A 13,690-nucleotide genomic window follows, 5' to 3' on the forward strand; every position below is an offset into this window, starting at 1 on the left:
CTCGGAGAGCCCTGATGTTTTATGTTTGAAGAATTTGAAAGAATCTCGGTCCCTATGTGACCAAATTAAAAAAAATTTGGGAATCCATGGTCTTTTTTTGGAAGAATTTGAAATACTCGCATATTTTATTTTGAAATTCCGTGATGTCTTTGTTTTCGGAATAATTTGAACTCGGTAGCCCTTGGTGTTTTAATTTGAAGTAATTTGAAAGAATCTCAGAGGGCATTGGTGTTTTATTTTTTTAAAAATTTGAAAAAAATTCGGGAATTTCCACTGTTTTCTTTTAGCAAGAATTTGAAAATATCTCGGTGGTTCTCTTGTGTTTTATGTTTGATCTCGAGAGTACACGATGTTTTTTTTAAGGAACAATTTGAAAGAAACTCGGGGGTTCTCCATCTTTAATTTTTGAAATAATTTGAAAGAATTTCACGGGCCTTTGGTGTTTTTTTCTTGAAATAATTTGATATAGTTTGGGGACCTTGGTATTTTGTTTTTGGAAAAATTTGAACGAATTTGAAGCACCCTAATGTTTTATCTGTCGAAGAATTTGAAGGAATCTTAAGGGTCTATGATATTTTGCTCTTGGGTGGATTTGAAAGAAACTTGGAGGCCCCGTGTTGGCGGATATGTTGAAGAAATTTGAGAAAAAAAACAACGAATAAAGTGATCAATAATTAAAAATTCATGTGTCTTTGTTAGTTAATCCGCTGTACATCAGGACAACATCTCGAAAAGCATTCTGTTTTTACTGAAATTTCATAAAGACATCTGAGTTTGTCACTAATTCCCACAATCACCAAATATCCACCACTGAAATTAAACAAACTTCAACTCCTAAAAACCAACCACAAATAAAACGTTTAAATTACAACGACTTCACGTTTTTGCTTTCCGACAAGATCCACCGAAATCCCGCATCAAAACCCCACAACGCCCTCAACAACCCGCCAACTAGTCGTCGCCCCCCGCGCCGCCACTGCTAATCGCTATAAAATAAAACCCGGTCTAAACCCGCCGTCCCCAGCGCCGCAAACGGCCGAAATCGGAACCGATGGCGCGACAAAACATCAGCGAAATAACGCGACCCCGACGTCGAAGAGTCTGCAAGCTGAAGATCTCGACTTTACTGCATGTCGTAAAGCTTTTCTTTTAATTTGGGTGGATTTTCGGATTTTTTCGGCGCGTGTAAATCATTGCTGATGTATTTATTTCTTGTTCGTTTTGATTTATCGGCGCAGTGAGTAGATTGCGGCTACTTTATTTATTTTGTTGCAATTAGAGTGCGCGGCAGCTATATATTTCGGTCCGGAGCGAGGCCGTTTGTTTCCGGGGACGTGGACATAAGCGGGGCACTCTAAATTCAATTAGGGGTCGGCGGATCGAGATTTAAATTTATAATATATACAAAAAGGGGAGGAAAGTAAATATGTTCAAGTCGCCGCGGGCGCGTATCAAAATAACATTATTTCGGCGTAAACACGATTGGTTTCGCGGGAAGAAGTCACGGGACTTTATTGTAATTGAGGGCTGTGTCGGGATAAATTAGGGTTAAAAAAGGGCAACCAATTGGTTCAGATGATCGCGCGATGCGTTTAATTTCCTCTGGACAGAGTCGATCAGAGGATACTTAAACAAACTTGACAGGATGGGACGGTTGTTAATGACTTCTAATTAAAAAACTAATTTTGCTGTTAATAAAGGGCGTTATCAAAGGCTTAAATTGATTTTTCTGGCAATTTGAAAAAATCTAGAGGGTACAGTGTTTTTTGTTTTTGAATGATTTGAAAGATTCACGGGGGCTAAGGTTTAGTTTGTAAAGAAATTTGAAAAATATCACGGGTTCCTAATATTTTTTTTTTGGAAAAATTTGACCAAAACTCGGTGGCCCTAATATTTTCTTTTTTGGGAAGAAACTGAAAGAATCTCGGGAGCCGCTAGTGTTTTTTCGAAAAATATATAGAATCTAAGGGACCTTGGTGTTTTTTCACGGATCAAAAGGACTTCTAACATGTGTTTTTTGAACAATTTGAAAAAATCTTGGAAACCTCTCGTGTTTTATTGGGTTTGTAGAAAAATTTGAAAAAATGTCGGGGGCGCCTAGTGTTTTCGAATTTTCGAGAAGTTATAGAATTTCTGGGATCCATAGTGCTTTTTTTTAACAATTGTGTTTGTGTAAGAATTTGAAAAAAAATCTCGGGCACCCTAGTGTTTTATTTTTTTAAGATTTGGAAAGATTCTCAAGGGCCCCTGGTGTTTTTTTTAATTTATAAAATCTCTGGAATCCGTAGTGTTTCTTTGCACGGTTTAAAAAGATCTTTAGTTTAAAAGAATTATCTAATATTTGGTTTTTGGAAAAATTTAGAAAAACTTGGACGCTTCTCGTGTTTTATTTTTGGAAAAATTTGAAAGAATCTCAAGGAACTTTGGTTTTTTCTTTCGAAAAATTTATAGAATCTCTGGGATCCCTAGTGTTCTCTTTTTCGAAGAAATTGAAGGAATCTCTGGCACTGCTGGTGTTTTTTTTTTTCGAAAAATTCATTGAATCTTTGGGATACCTAGTGTTCTTGTTTATACAATTTGAAAAAATCTAGGGGACCCTGGTGTTTTTTCAAGAGTTTGAAAAGATCATGAGGGCTTCTATTTGATTTACAGAAGAATTTAAAAAAATCTAAGTGGTCCCTAGTGTTTTCTTTTTGGAAAATTTTGAAAGGATCCTGGGGCCCCTGCTGTTTTTTCTCCAAAAATTTTCCAAATCTCCAAGGTTCCAAAGTTTGGTTTGCGAAAAAAATGTAAGAATATCTCGGAGCCCCTAGTGTTTTATTTTTGGAAACTTAGAAAGAACCTCAAGAGTATGTGGTGTTTTTTTTTTTCAAAAATTTTATAGACTCTGGGATCCCTAGTGTTTTGTATAATAGAAAATAATCTAGAAGATCCTGATGTTTTTTCATGGATTTGAAAGAAACATAAGGGCTTCTTACGTTTGGTTTGGGGAAGAATTAAAAAAAATTGGGGGCTTTTCTTGTTTTATTTTTGGAAGAATAAAAAAGAATCTGAAGGGCCCCTGGTGGTTTTTTTTTTCTAAAATCTCTGGGATCGCTAGTATTTTTTGTAGAATAGAAAAGAATCTAGAAGACTCTGGTGCTTTTTCGGGATTTGAAAGATTCATGGGAGCTCCTAATACATGGTTTGCAGAAAATTTTGAAAAAATCTCTGGGGTCCCTAGTCTTTTCTTTTTAAAAGAATTTTATATAATTTGGAAGAATCTAAAGGACCTTGGTGTTTTTTCAAAGGTTTGTATGAAACACGAAGGCTCCTGATGTTCGGTTTGTGGAAAATTTGAGAAAATCTCGGGGGTTCCCGATGTTTTTCCAAGGATTGGAAAGAATCAAGGGGGCTCCTAATGGTTGGATGGTAGTTTCCGAAGAATTTGAAAAAATCTTGATAGTCCTAGTGTTTCTGTTTTTTTTTTTTAAGAATATAAGACAACTCTTGGTGTTTTTTTTTTTCGAAAAATTTTTTGTTTTATATAACTATGATTATTTCACTTAGATTTAACCGAACCTACCAAAAAATATTCAATGAAAATCAAAATTCATAAATTTTTGAAATAAACTAAAGTGAAATTACTATTTTCAGCTTCAAATTATTAAAAAAAAAAACACAAAAATTATTGTAAATCAAATTAAATAATTTTTTCATGGATTCTGATTTCTGCAAAAAGCCTGTCAATAACAGTTGCACATCATGTTATTTCTACGCTAAAAACAATTACAAAAATAGTGAATAACATATTCAAGCAGACCAATAGAAACTACCCCCAATTATTCAAAATTTATGTAATATTAATTAAAATTAATAATTTAGGGTTATGGGGATACAAAGCAACCCCGAAACAAGTTGTTAACAATAACAAATTTAATTAATAACTCTATTCACGGTCCGCAGAATTTTGAATTTATTAATTTTCAATAATCGATTTACGTCAGTTCAAATATTTCCATCGGTTTTACTGTTATAGCTTTTGGCATTTATTTCATAAAATAATTATTATTGTTACACAGCGTTGTTATTATCAGTATTTAGATGAAAAATTTTTTTGTCAAACGAATGCTTGCTCAAAGGAATTTAATTCCGAATTTGTCTCTTGTTTTAGATGTTAATTTTTTGTTGATTTTGACTGGAAATATTTCATCCTGCTGTGTATACAAAACTACCGAGTTTTAATAAACACAGCTCCTGCGTGCCGGGTGCTCGAGATCCTGCTTATTACTAATTTATTTGTTAACGCGCTATAGACTCGTTTGACATTTTTTTTTTAATACTTCAGGCAGGTTAAAACCTTCCCGCAATTTTTTAAACGAAAGACTCAACAGTTTCGCCCCTCAAAAAACGCCATTCCCGAATTTCCCTACACAAATCGGTTCCCGCCCCCGGGCCACAATCCAGCCCCACCGCCGGCGGCGGCTCGTCGCTATTAATTTCCTCCGAACGTTTGTTTTATTATCAGATAAAAACGCGATTTTCTCCAGCTTTCTAGGTGAAATTGTTCCGTCTCCTCCTTTTTGTATCAGATCGTATCTGGAGGAAGTTCCGGCCCGCTCCCGTCTCCCGGCTTCGAGGGGGTTTGTTTGTTTCCTTAACCTCAATCCGACGCACGTGGCCCGACGCCGACGCACTGTGGGGTGCATTCGATGCGCGTCGCGACGCCGTGTTTGTCGCGAAAACGCGCCAGTAACTTTTCGGCGGGGCGTCGCGACGCATCGGGCCGACGGCGGACGGAGCGAGGCGAGGACGACGACTACAGAATAAAGGTAAAATCTGAATACATATTAAAACGCAACATTTTTTTTTGGTAGTGTAGCAGAATTTTTTATGTCGGTTTAATTTTCGTAAAAACTGTGCTTAAAAGGAAATAAAAAGTACAATGAAAATGTACAGAAAGACTGTAAAAGCGTCGTAAAAGCTTGCTTTAGCGGAAATTAAACCACTTTGGGGTCGTCTCCTCGGAAAAATCGTTGACCTCGTCTTATTTTTTCTGTTATTTTATTCATTTTTAATTGATGACTTTTTGTTTTAATTTATTTGTCGTGTAATTTTTTTCGACCCCTCCTTGGCCTTCATTACGTAACCCCATAATCACAATACCGCATGGCCATCACGTTCTCACCCTCATCGACCTGATCGATACATCGACTCCGGAATGTAAAAGACACCCGATAAAGGGCTATCAAATGTGATGCGAAAAATTATTCAATCATAATCTTCGGCGGAACGAACATTCGGGCGGAATTCCTCCTCTCAGGACACAAAGGGACTTTTATGCGCTTTTCCATTCACATACAAATGCCCAAGTGAAATCTCCACTAATAAAACGTCTGCAAATATGTTTTCAACTCAATTTACATAATACGGGGAAAAATCCTAATAAATTCCAACATTGTTTGGAAGTGTAGTTAAAATCGATCACCGGCACTGTGCGACTTCTGCCAGACTTTTATTATAAAAGTTCCGACGAGAAAACTGTCGATGGGAAATTGGCATTTTTAGGAGACAAAAGTACTCAGCAAAAAGTGAATTACTGTATGATAATTTTAAAAAGGGGCGAAAATGTGGCGAGAGTTGGCGAGTTTGCGACTAGAGTTGGCGAAACGACTCGGACGAAGTTCTGAGATAACTTTTTTTATAAATAATGTTTTTTTATTTTATTTTAATCAGTGTTCTATATTATCTGAATTCATGTTAACGTCTCACTAAAATTTGTACAAAGTTCAGTATACACAACTCTCTTGCAAAAATTAAAAGGTAAAATAACCCCCAAGATCCCGACAAGGAGTTTTCGAAACGGTTCACAATAAAATCTAGTTTCATTTCTGTAGGGAGAATGGCCCCGTTTGCGGTCCTTTTCGGAAAAATATCCATTTTCTTTTGTATTCACAGCACTAACACAACACATTTTCATTGATATTTATTAATAATAAATTACAAATTCGCGAAAAGAACCCTAATTTTAAGCCAAACCGGAGCTCCCATGTTGCTGCCACCAGATCGGAATCTAAATTGATCACAAAGGACCGAAAAGCGTGACCTTTGGATAGGTAGCTCACGTGACAGTGACGTCATTGTATGACACAGTGAAATTGCAAAAATTATTTTTCATATTTTGACACCGGGAAATTGCACATTTTCGGGGTTAATTTAATAATGTTTAAACAAAATTATTTGTTTTTAATAATTTCGGGCTTGTAGGAAAACGCGTTTCGGTTTAGTTATGATATATTAATGTTTATCATATTTAAACATTATGAATGATTTTAACTATGTTTAAATATTGTTTAATTATGTGATGGTAATTTATAAGCAGCGTTTGTATGATTTGATTTCACTAATTAAATTAAAAGGGGACCAATGATTTTCACTTCATTTTCTTTCAGAAACGTTCTAAAACGATTCTGTGTTCTTCCAACTACCACTTATGAATTTAAAAATTAACGAAAAGTTACAACACGAGTGCATTTTATTCATATATCACTAGCAATAAATTAAAAAGATTGGCAATAAATTGTAACTTTTACACGACAGAAACAAATAAGAAGGCGGAAAAGCGAAAATTTTTCAAAAATTTAAACATTGTCGAGTAAACTAATCACGGAATCCGATAAATTAAAACTGAAATCGTTTTCGGTCCTCTTTGGAAAAATATCCACTTTCATTCGTGTTCACAGCACTAACACGACATATTTTCCCTAATATTTATTAATAATAAATTAGAAATTCGCGAAAACCCTCTACTTTTACGCCAACAGGATGCGACGATCTTGCTGCCATCAAACACAAATTAAAACTGAACACAAAGGATCGAAAAGCGTGACCTTTGGACAGGTAGCTCACGTGACAGCGACGTCATCGTACGTCACAATGACATTGCAAAAATTATTTTTCATATTTTGGCCGGGAAATTAGACATTTTTATGGATAATTTAACAATATTTAAACAAATTTATTTAATACCATCGTATTTTTAGTAAAATGGTTTCCGGTTTAATTACCATATATTCATACTTACCATATTTGGACATTATAAATAATATTAATTATGTCTAAACTTTATTTAATTGTATCGTGAAAATTTATAGCTTTGATCGATCAACTTCAATCGTTTCGCAAATTTACGCAAAATTTAAACATTATCTAGTAAACGAAACACGGAACAGGATAAATTAAAACTTTTCGGAAAAATATGTATTTTCATTCGTATTCGCAGCACTAACACAGCACATTTTCGTTAATATTTATTAATAATAAATTAGAAATTCGCGAAAAGGACGCTACGATCTTGCCGCCATCAAACCGAAATCAAAACTAAACACAGAGGACCGAAAAATGTGACCTTTGCTCAGGTAGCTCACGTGAAAGTGACGTCATCGTACGTCAGGATGAGATTGCAAAAATTATTCTTATTTAAATAGCAAGAAATTACTGTGCGAAAGTTGTTTTTAAATAAGATGTTGTTGAAAGGAAACTGTATATTAAGGAAAAAAAATCAAAGAATATAAGCCCCACCCACCCGCCCTAATCACAGTTGTGATGAATTTTTCATTCGTTGTCAGACCGAGGGGCGGAGCTTAATTGTAAAAACGATGTTTCCCAACCAAAAATTACCATTTTAAAGGTTTTATATACCGTAAACATAGGATAATTAATGTTAAGTTGGTTGCATACCTGCTTGTAATGGATTGACTTTTACTTTTAAAAACTGAACATAAAATCTAATCGAGATTTAGGATATGTCAAAGATATGGCCATTGACATTTGGCAATACTGTCTTCATGTTAAGGTATTGTAATAAGTATAAGTTTTTTAAAGAACAGAAAATTTACGTTATTGAGCTTTTTTAGACAATTTCGTCAAAAATTTTACTGTAAATGTCATCGTTGACATGGCCTACTCCTCAATTATTACGAATCTTATGTGATCTTATGTTCAGTTTTTAAAAGTCCAAATCAATCCATTGGAGGATGAATATGCAACCCAACATACATTAATTATCCTATGTCCAGAGAAAAAAAAACCTCATTGTAATGATGTTATTTGTTGTGAATATTGAAATTCTAAAAAATTGTTATATTTCATATTGTAAATTGTGGAGATGCGAGGAAGTTCTGTCGAAACAATTTTTTTGTAGGTGATCCAATTTAAAAAATAATTAACAGTAGAATTTTTTGTATTTGGAATTTAAATATTCTATGTTTTGTGTCCAGATTAGAACTTGAACAGCCATTTTTTTATTATTAATTTTTCTCCATTTTTTTTTCTCAGGAATTGAACATATTTGTATTCTTTGGACGAATTTGAGATTTTTCAACAAATAAGACATTCTTTTCAATGTCTAGTTTTTTCTAAATAATTTTATTTTATAAAGATTCCTTTTTATCATAAATTTTCTCAAGATCAGAGAAAAACTAGCGTGTGCACAAAAAATGAAGTGGTCAAATGAATCAATTTAAAACCAGATTTCGAATCTTGGGACAAGTATTTTGGGTTCTGGAATTTTCTCTAGATTGCAAGATTCTTTAACGAATAGCTAACTCTAAAATATGTTATTTTATGCAGAAGTTTCTTAACAACCTTGAAAATGTTTTTTAATTAATTGTTATCCCGGCGCATCCACCATTTTTACACTAAATTTAAAATTGATTTGATTTACTTAAAATAAATCTATCTTGTCTGAAATTTTCTCACAATTACTAATCATGGTTTATCTTCGACTTGTGTGTGTGTGCAGAGAAAAATGAAGATGTGGTATTGTAAAAAAAAACAATTATAACTATGTACATAATTGTTTTTAGTTAATGTGGCATTCAGAAATGTAAAACCGTTCTAAAATATCACGTTTATTATTACTATTACTATTGAGTCGCTTCGTCCATGCATACATACACCCCCGTTCGCCGTCCCACAGCCCCTAATTCATTTTAACAATTAGCGCCATATTACAAACAAACAATACCACAACAGGAAATTGCCAGAGTTTTGAGCCCGAATTATGCTCCACTTTGATTAAACACTGCACACTCCCCCGCGTTCAATATTTGAATAAAACGCCGGTGCTGATTAATTTTGGCACGGAATGAATACCGCGTACACTGCAAAAGGTCGCCGCCGCCGGCAAACGTCAACCCACTGACCGGAACGATATTCTTTGAGGAGGAATTTATACAAATCGTTTATTGTTTACTTGCTCCCGATAAAACGAATCGCATGATTTATTGCCGGCCAGATAAAAATGTTCATTTATTATTCATTACTCTGGCAAGGGATGTATTTTCGGGTCGGGGGCAGATCGTTGCGGATATCTAGTAAGTCGGACGAATTTTAGTTGTCGATCGATTTACGAGTTTGCAAATTTTGCAAGCTGGAGGTAATGAAACGTCGGTAACGTTGTTATGATAGGTATTAATGCAGCGGTTTAGAACCATTAGCTGGATTTTACTGGGGGCTTTAAATCCGCAGACGTGGGCTATCATGGCAAGCGTTTGAGTGGCGCTTCATGTTTTCTTGATGAAAAAAAAAAAACACAGATGCAGTGAAAAACGTGAAAAAAAAATCCGTAACTCACTTTCATCCAAAAACATCATGTTTGTGCAAGTTCGGGTCCATTTTCTGGATTCTTAACGCATACTTGCATGTTTTACAACTTCTTGAGTACACATCTTCCGAGCTCCAATAAAACCGCCGTAACCATAAAACAGAGCGCAAAACTGCAGCCAAAAACTAAAGAAGACGTATATTAGTTCGTTTCCAAACGCTCGCGAAAATATTGTAGGAAACACCGAACCGGCACTAATAAATGCCCCGTTTTCGCTGCGTTTTTTCCCTCCCCCAATTAGCGCATTATTTCGAACCCTAACGCATGACTTTTTCCTCAGCAGCTTAAAACTCGCGTACATTGTTACAAAAACAGATTGTAACACTGCCTCCGACATAATTACTCGACTACTCTCCTCTAAAGCGCTGTAAAGTGGTTTTACGGCGCTATTGTGGTTACAGCTCCGAAATGAAGTGTGTTCCTCGATGCAATTTATCTGTATTAAAACGAAAGCCTATTGTCGCTTACGGATTGAATGCTAAAAAACGCGGGATTTGTTTAGCACCTGCTGCGGGTTGAAAAATTCGCGCCGAGAAAATACGGCTTTGTTTTCCGGCAGGTGCGGACTGCGCGCTTTTCGTTATTATGTAGATGGAGAGGCGCCGAAGAGCGGCGGAGGGTGGAGGTTGTTGTCGTTGCGAAAGTTTCGGTGTCGTTTAGATATCTCGGTAAATATTGTCGATATGTTGTTGCTAAGTTGAGAAGTTGATAATAAGATTTATTGCCTGCTGTGCTCGGAGGAATCAAGTTGCGGAGTTTGCGTTCGAATAATAAGATACGGGATTTGCGTACAAATATTTATCTAGGGGGGAAAGCGACGACTGGTAGAAATCAAAAAACGGGTGAAAGTACAATCGAACAAGACTAGAATCAAAAATTATTTTTTTTTTCGATTTTCGACGGGATGTTGCGTTGTGTAGTTACGGCGTATCCAATAGTGGAAGCAATGTTGGTTTACCGGTTGTAGTGACCCGGCGGTAAATCGTTGACCTTAATTACAGTTGCAATTTTGGGGTGGTTAAATACAACCCTAATAATCTAAATTGAGCGGGCAGCAGTGTTATGTGTACATTTGCATGCGTAATTTTGACAAGAGTATTTCACGATAACGGTTATGTAATAGCGCTTTACGTTTGTGGCTTCAGGAAACTACCACTTTTTGCAGGATAATATTTTTTTTTAAGAAAAACGGGGATGAGGGTGGAGAGCAAAACAAATCGGATTTATTTATTTATCTATACTTATATAATAAAGCTGAAGCTGTTGTTTATTTGAACACGCTAATCTCAGAAACTACTGGTTCAAATTCAAAAAATCTTTTTGTGTTGGATAGTTCATGTATCATATCTACATATAGGCTATATAAAATCACGCTACGATCATTAGGAGCGAAGTAGCAATGAAAAATTCGGAAAAACGGGAAAATTATTCCTCCTTTGACAGCTTCCGTTGCTTACGCTGCTTAAACGGTTAAAGTTACGTAAAAATCATGTATGACGAAATTGTTCCCCTCTAAAAGTTCTAAAGAAAAGTCCGCGACAGCATATGCTTATCTTTTAAGGTCGATTCAGTATAACCTAAATTTGTTCTAAAATAATAATGCATTATGTATAAAATTCTCGCGTCACAGTGTTTGTAACCGAACTTCTCCGAAATGGGTAAACCGATTTGTATGAAATTTTTTGTGTCTATTCGGTAGGTCTGACAATAGGTTGTAAACTATTTTTTAAACCCCTGAGTGATAAGGGTGGCCCACCCTAAAAAATTTTTGTCTATTTTTTGGACAAAATTTTTTATTTTTATTTTTTTAAGAATTGGCATCAAAAAATACACATAACCCTAAATTTTCACCTTTCTACCACCAACCCCCATTTTTTAATCGTCTATATAATAAAAAACAATTGCTGTTCCTGTTAGTCTCGCTAAGACTCAAAAACGGCTTGACCGATTTGAAGAATTTTTTATATTACGGAGATGGTTTATAAATTAAAAAAATAAGGAAAACTTAAAAGAACAGTTAAAAAATAAAAAAATTCTAAAAATTTTGTATGGGAATCGCCACTTCGAATTAATTTCAATAGTTGGCGTTTCTGACGGACTGTCGTCTAACTGACGTGTCATACAAAACTAATTCTTCCGTGCAATTGTGAAAAGTATATTGCATTTCAAATCGTTGTTTGTTTTTCGTAAAAAAAAACGTCGTTTATTTTAAGAAAAGTCTTGGTTAAAGTGAATTTAATTACACATTGCGAAAGTTTCTTATTAATTTTGATCTGCCATTCTATTTACCTATATTCACTTTGTTGGTTTCGACAAAACCTCAAACTTTACCGTTATTCGAGGATTTAATTTGAAGTTTTCAATATTTTAAAATTCTCAAGACAAAATTTACAGATTTGATTGACTGTGAAAATAATTCTGTGTCGTTTTATGAAGTTCATTAAAATGCCGAGAAGACGACAAGCTGACATAGGTCCACGAAGTCAATCAAATGTGCGACGAACTACCTCAGGTGCAAACCGCAATGATTTATTTCATGGGTAATTCGGATATGGAAGTTGATCAGCGTTGTGCTCATAATCAACATAATCAAACATTGAAGCGAGACATTGAGTGGTATGAATAAAACTGAGTAGATACTCATATTCGAAGTACGAAGTACCTACTTCATTATTTATTACCCTTATATACCTGAGCATCTACTCTATGTACTGAGTACCTACTGGGAAACATTGTATCTCCCCGGACACAAACTGAACATCTACGCGTTTTGCGAGCACTTAATCTAGATGTGAGCATCGGCGTGGCAAATAACTGAGCTGTCTGTAAAGTAGCTTAGAAAACCAGTAGGATCGTTGTAAGAGTGAATTTTAACTAAACATGGTGACTTTCATGAATGTGAAACGTCGTCAAAAGGTGCATTCAGTTTGAAAAACACATTAGGAGCAGGAATATCGAAAACTTTTCATGTAATTAACTTTTATTTATACATAAATTGTGCAGTGCATTTTTTCTAACACTGGCCATAGAGATTCCCATCTCAAGGTGTCTACCCCATACTAACTTATATTTTGGTGACTCGATTTTTGCCTTGATGGTTGAACACTGTCACTGTTGTCCTTTTTTGTTGTATCGAGATGCTACTTGAGCATCAACTGTTACTTACTGAAGTATTAGTATCATCTAGAAAAACCAGAAATATTTTGATTTGATATTCGAGTAGATACCTCGTATTTCGAGTATGAGCATCTACTGAGTTTTATTTATATCAACCATTGTCAAAAAATTGATCGAACGTTGTTTCGACAGAACTTCCTTCGCACCAAAAGTATAATGAAACATATTCAGCATTTTCGAGTTGAGTCTTTTCTTCACACAATTTTGTGATGACCTAATCAACATTTACTATCAACACGTAGATATACCACCTTGGATTGGTGCAGTGTAATACTAAAAATAACTGTATTGTATTCCCAAAATTATCTGCGAAAATCGAGTGAGTCATTCCATCAATTTTTTGGGGGGAATAAATAAATATTCTTAACAATTTACCATGCTTACAATAACTTTAAAACGTCTGCAAGATCTCAAAGTATTCATTTTTGCAACTCTTGAGTTATTCACTAAAATAAATTGACTGATCCATATATTTTTTGAGTCACTGTAAAAGCAAATCTAAAAAATATGAATGCAGTGATAAATTACGAAAATATACTGATGATATTTTCCACATTTTAGATAGGATTTATTCGGCAAAATCTTGAGATGACGTCTTCAAGTTTTTGGGCTTGATAAACAGATATATTTTGATTGAAAACCTACCATGTCAAACAGTAACTTCAAAACGTCTGCAATATTTCAAAATTCAGTTTTGCAATTCTTGATTCAATCAATAAAATAAATTGACTCAGTGATTAATTTTTTTGAGACACCCCCTATAAGCAAAACTAAAAAATATGAATGGAATGATAAATCACAAGTATAGTCTCATCCTATTTTGGACATTTTAGATAGGATTCATTTGGCAAAATTTTGGGCTGACGT

General features: G+C 34.9%; 1 protein-coding gene across 5 annotated transcripts in view; it reads left to right on the forward strand.

Moving 5' to 3' along the window:
* The first annotated feature begins 4,740 nt into the window (after positions 1–4,740).
* Positions 4,741–13,690, forward strand: part of LOC135127548 (glutamate receptor ionotropic, kainate 2-like) — a 193,332-nt gene continuing 184,382 nt past the window's right edge. For all 5 annotated transcript variants that reach the window (XM_064053999.1, XM_064054001.1, XM_064054002.1 and 2 more), the window contains exon 1: positions 4,741–4,811. The gene's annotated coding sequence lies outside the window, so the exon portion shown is untranslated. The remainder of the gene's footprint in view (positions 4,812–13,690) is intronic.

The sequence above is a fragment of the Zophobas morio genome, unplaced genomic scaffold, assembly GCF_036711695.1.
Source record: "Zophobas morio isolate AGI-343-1 ecotype UQ-CSIRO unplaced genomic scaffold, CSIRO_AGI_Zmor_V1 ptg000012l, whole genome shotgun sequence".
NCBI classification, from domain to species: Eukaryota; Metazoa; Arthropoda; class Insecta; order Coleoptera; family Tenebrionidae; genus Zophobas; species Zophobas morio.